The sequence below is a fragment of the Phascolarctos cinereus genome, unplaced genomic scaffold, assembly GCF_003287225.1.
Source record: "Phascolarctos cinereus isolate Bilbo 61053 unplaced genomic scaffold, phaCin_HiC Scaffold_9;HRSCAF=440, whole genome shotgun sequence".
Classification (NCBI taxonomy): domain Eukaryota; kingdom Metazoa; phylum Chordata; class Mammalia; order Diprotodontia; family Phascolarctidae; genus Phascolarctos; species Phascolarctos cinereus.
In genome coordinates, this window is record NW_027556402.1 from 108,424,693 (window position 1) to 108,430,236 (window position 5,544).

Below are 5,544 nucleotides of genomic sequence, written 5' to 3' on the forward strand. Positions count from 1 at the left end.
ATCCTTACAACCACCCTGAGAGGTATCATTAACCCCAATTAATACTTGAGAAAACTAAGGCAGACAGAGGTTGACTTGCCCAGGGTCATATAAGTGTCTGAGGTCTTCCTGACACCAGGCCCAGCACTCTACCCACTGTGCCACCTAGCTACCTCCGGGTGGCTCAACAAACAGGGCTGCAAAAACAAGAGGCAGAATAGTAGAGTGAGTATATAGTATAGTATAGAGGTGGTCTTAGAGCTTGGAAGACTCAACTCCAGAGTCTGTTTTTGACATTCACTTAGCTACAAGATATTGCACTTGTCCTGCAAGTGAATTACATTTAAGTGAGTGGAACTATGCAAAGTCATTGGTTCTCTTCAAGAATGAAGGACAAACAACCAAGTGTGAATAGTAGTAGCTGCCTCCCTGGGGACCCAAATAACCAGTTCCAGTTGGGCAATGCTGCTATTTCTTCCTCCTCCTCTTCCTCTTCTTCCCCCTCCCTCCATGTAGGGGTCATACCCTTACATGTGGGCGCTGTCCAAAGTAATATACATTTTGACTGCTTATACTTTGCAAGATATCTTGGGATTGGGGGGGCTAGATTATTTTTCTTCCCTATTATTTATTCTATTATTGTTGGGGGGAGTTCCAAAAACTGGGACAACTAACACTTTTGTTTCATATAGTTTTCATTTATGATTTCTTGAAATATAGCTTGGATAACCAAGTTTTGATAAAGCCCATTGGAATTCAAATGGAGCTACTTGACTATGTCTTTAAACCCAAATCACTCTGGCTCTCACTGGCCAAGAACAGGTCCCAGCCCAAGCCAACCTTGCTCATTATTTGAGTTTTGATGGCTCAGGGTAAGTGTAAATAACAATTATTTATGTTCTGTTTGGGTTTTTCCATCCATTTAGGCTCTATACCAAATGTTATTTCTGAAGGTCTTGCCCTACCATATTGATTCTTTTATGAAGGCAAACTAGGCCCATTTTTTGCCTCAATGCTTACCTAACCTTTAACTACTGAAAGAGTGTTGCCTCAGACAAACTGAGACCTGGGAAAGACCTTAACCTTAACTTAAAAATGCCAAGGTTTCCTATTGCATATGGGGCCATTGTCAGTCATCCTGACCTATGTCTTGCCATTGGACCCCAATGACTCTGGAGGAGAGAGCGAGACTGATGACTCTGCACAGCTCTGCCTCACTTAAATCCAGTTCACTTGTAAGTCAAGACATCACCCTTCTGATGTCCTTGGTGCTCTTCAAGAATGAAAGATGGACAACAGTTTTCTAATCTGCAAAATGGGGATGATAATCTCTGTAATGTTTCCCTCTTAGTATAATTGTGAGGCTTGAATGAGATACAATAGGCAGAGCAATTTACAAAACCTAAAGCACTATTTAAATTTCAGCTATAATTGGAGATATTGGGGGGATCCATTCCTGGTGTCCAGCTCTCTAAAATAGCCTGCCAAAAAAAGCTGCACCCCCGCATTCATGCTCTCTGTGATCATCCCTTGGGAGCTGAGAGAATTAGTTGTATTTGACCTTGAATGATATTCAGGACTTGATGTGGGGGTACACAGTCTCAGCCCTGGTTTGGTTACCTTATGGTGAATCAAGTTTATCCACAGAGGAAAGCATGGGATAACATCATTAGTTTTAAACCCAATGTAGGGTATGTTTCAGGAACAATGTTTGGGTTTTTCCACCTATTTAGGCTCTATACCAAATATTATGTCATTCAAGAATCCCAGAGTGAATTTCAGGAAATATGCACTACAATACATGCATATATATTCTGCAATTTTTTTCAATGAAATCTATTTTGCCACAAATTTCCACCTTCAGATTCTGGTGGCAAGCCAAACCAATTATTTCTTTTTGTAGTATCATCAGAACAACATCAGTATAATTACAAGTTATATCCCGTGGCTGTTTACCCACTACTTACAAATAGGTTGTGTTCAAGGATTTAATTCAGTACATAAATGTGGAGTGCTTAGTACAACACACACAGGATGATGCGGTGGGCAGGAAAGGAGATGCAAAGATAAATAACAATGGCCATTACCCTTAAGGAATTTACTGTCTAGTAGGAAAGATGATAGGTACACAAAATATTGGAATACACATTGGAATATGGTCCATGCATGAACACTGGAGCAAAAGCTTTGAAAATTCTGAAGAAAGTTTACTTTCTGCTGACATCCCAGGATTTGAATGCATTTGAATACAGCCTTGAAAGATGGGTAAAGGATAGACTGAAGATGCAGAGGAGAGAACATTGCAGAAAAATGAATGAGCTCATTATGGGATGAGTTCAGGGAATGGAGAGTCATCCAGTTTGGCTGAGGTGGAGAGTATGTTATGTTACCCAGTGAGAAAAGACGAGAAACACAGAATCAGCAGCTCAGTGGCATAGTGGATAGTGATAGACTTGAAAGCGTGAAGTCCTGAATTCAAATCCTGCCCTGATCAATAACTATGTGATCCCAGACAAGTCATAAACCTCAGTCTCCTCATCAGTAAAATGGGGATTATAATAGCACCAACTTCACAAGGTTTGTTGTGAAAATGAAATGGGATAACATCATCAAACACCTAACAAATTTTTAAATGCCATATAAATGTTAGCTGTTATTATTATTATTAATGAGAGCCAATTTGCATAGAGCCTCATGAACCAAATTAAGGAACTGGCTATAATGGAAAAACACTGATAGGCTATGAGAAGACTTAGATTCAAATATGGCTGTTATGAAAGTCATTTCACTCATGTAGGTTGTGGTTTCTCTTCTGTAATATAAAGGGGTTGAACTAGAACAGAGATTCTTAACTTGATGTCCATGAACTTGTTTTTAAAATATTTGCAATACTATATTTCAATAAAACTGATTTTTTTATACTCCTGTGTATTTTAGTTGATGCATTTAAAAACATTATTCTAAGAAGGAGCTTGTAAGTCTCACCAAATTGTCCATGGCTCCAAAATGGTTAAGAATCCCTGAATGCAATGATTTCTAAAGTCCACTCCAACCTGAAAACACAGGTTTCTATAAGTCTGGCTTTTATTCAATAGGTAGTAGAGCAGGTGAATGGTGACACTAGGAATGTTTCTTAGAAAGATAAATAAAGCAACTCTTCAAAACACAGTCCCCCCTTTCTTTCCAGTCATCTTACACTTTACTCCCTGACATACCCCCTTCAATCCAAAGGCACTGGTTTCTCAGCTATTCCTGAACAAGACACACCATTTCTCCTCTCCTAGCATTCTCTCTGGCTGACCCCATGCCTGGATCACTCTCCTCTGCTCCAACTAATCCCCAGATTCCTTTGAGACTCACTAAGGTCTTATCTTCTACAGAAAGCTTCTCCCAACATTTCTTGAGTGCCTTCCTTCTGTTCATTATTTCTTATTTATCCTGCATATATTTTACTTTGTATATATTTGTCATGTATATATATATATATGTGTGTGTGTGTGTGTGTGTGTGTGTGTGTGTGTGTGTGTATATATGTGTGTGTGTGTGTATACATATACATATATAGTATATTTGTTGCTGTATGTATGTTTGTTTACATGTCTTACCCATTAGATTGTAAGGTTCTTTTTTTTTTTGGTGCTTTGCCAAATATTTAATTTCATTGTTTTAATATTATGAAACAAAAGTATAAAGCCATTCTAAATGTATTGCTCACTACTTGAAAGTAGAAGAAGACATCATAATTTAATTCCACAGATCCTTTATGAGCTGGTGTCATGTTGGCTTTTTAAGTCAGAACAGCTTAAAGATTCCTTCCTTTGAAAGAAATCACCATTTAATTTTGTTTCCCCTGTTAAGATGCCTTATAGAAAGAGCAGTCAGGATGTTCAACTCAGATTTAACCAAGAAATGTGAAGGGCAGGAGAAGTGGGCATTCTGCAAATGGGAGGTGAATATGCCGCCTCAACAAAACCTACTGCTGTTAAGCTATACCGCACATGTTGTTTATAAAAGTAGGAACAGCAAGTCATAAAAAAGGGCAGGACATTCAGTAAATTGATTTGTAACTAGCCAAACTGACATGAGAACAAAAAATCAAGTTGTAAAGTACCAAACTTACAAGAGACTGGTTTAACTCAGAACCACAGTTCTCTCAGAATTTCCCAACCTCTAAACTGACTTCACTTCTTCAAAGGTAACCTACAATAAATAAAAAAAGCAATTCCCCTCCCCCACCTCTGCCCCCCACCCCAAAAATGCCCAACAGTGCATTTCACACATGCCCCAAAGATCCAGAGTATCAAAGTTAACCTTGGGGATAACCAAGCCTAACCCCAGCATGACCTTGAACAACCATAATAATTTCATGAAATCAACGTGTGCTCATTATTGCCTTTAGTTTTATTCTAGCGTGTCTTTTTTTGTTTGAAAAGCATTTACTTCCAAGTCAAAAATTTGGATTTCTTGAAGTTCGTCAAGCCTCTTGGGAAAGCTGAGCCTCAGGATCAAGGGTGGGCACACTACACTTTAGCTTTGGGGGGCTCATCTCGGTTTCTTCTCTTGACATCTCAGTTGTAAACCCAAGCCATGTTGACTTCTGTAGTGGTAAACTGATCCCAAAGGAAGTCCAGGTCTTCCTCAAGAGATTCCAGATTGCTGGTGGCAGTACAGTGGTTCTTCTCCAAGAGGGCCTGAGCTTCATCAATGTCATACTCAAGCATCACGTTGGCCCCCAACCACAAGCAGACTTTATCCGTAGGAGGAACTGAAGCTTTGCGGTAAAGGTTTTCGGCCAATAAGAATCTAGTCTTCAAGGGCTTTGTGGTCTCTTTTTTATTCTGCATATATTTTAAAATGTATAATGTGTGTTTGATTTCAAGAATCTGACTTTTAGCCTTCTTTTCTTCTGAGCTAGGTTAAGTTCCATAAACTTGTACTTCTGATACTGCTCATCCAATTTCTTGAGTACAACATCTACAGACTCATTCCCAGGTTGCATCATAAAAGCATCTACATCATGAACACCACCTTGGGAATGCTCATGGTGCCCATTTCCTCTCACAGAATAGCTAGTGCTCGAGAGCTCCTTTGCAGAAGCCATCTTGAAAGGAAGTTAAAGAGCCTAGATTGTAAGGTTATTGAGAGCTGGGACTGTCTTTTGCTCTTTTTTGTATCCCCAGTGCTTAGCACAGTTCCTGGTACATAGTAGGTACATAATAAATGTTTATTAATTGATTGATTTAGTAGAGATTTAAGTAGAGAGAGATTTGAGACCTGAGGAAAAGTCAGGGGCTAGCAGCAAAAGTCCTTGTTAGAGATAAAATAATCCTGAACTAAGGTGTTGCATGTGGGATGGAAAAGAAAATAGTTGCAGAACACATCTCAGGGCAACAACCGACCAGACTTTGTTACTGATTATATTTGGGGAGGAGGTAAGAGAGTTCCAAGAAACTCACGGAATCACAGAACATGCCTAAGTCAAAAGTGACCTGAAAGGCCATCTTTTTGAAAGGCTCGATCATTCCTGAATAAGAATCTTTTACAACATCCCAACTAGCCTGCCCG

The 5,544-nt window shown here is 39.3% G+C and overlaps 1 pseudogene; it reads right to left on the reverse strand.

Annotated features, from left to right (window-relative positions):
• Nucleotides 1-4,499: 4,499 nt before the first annotated feature.
• Nucleotides 4,500-4,990, reverse strand: LOC110213709 (prefoldin subunit 3 pseudogene; annotated as a pseudogene).
• Between the last annotated feature and the right edge of the window lie 554 nt (nt 4,991-5,544).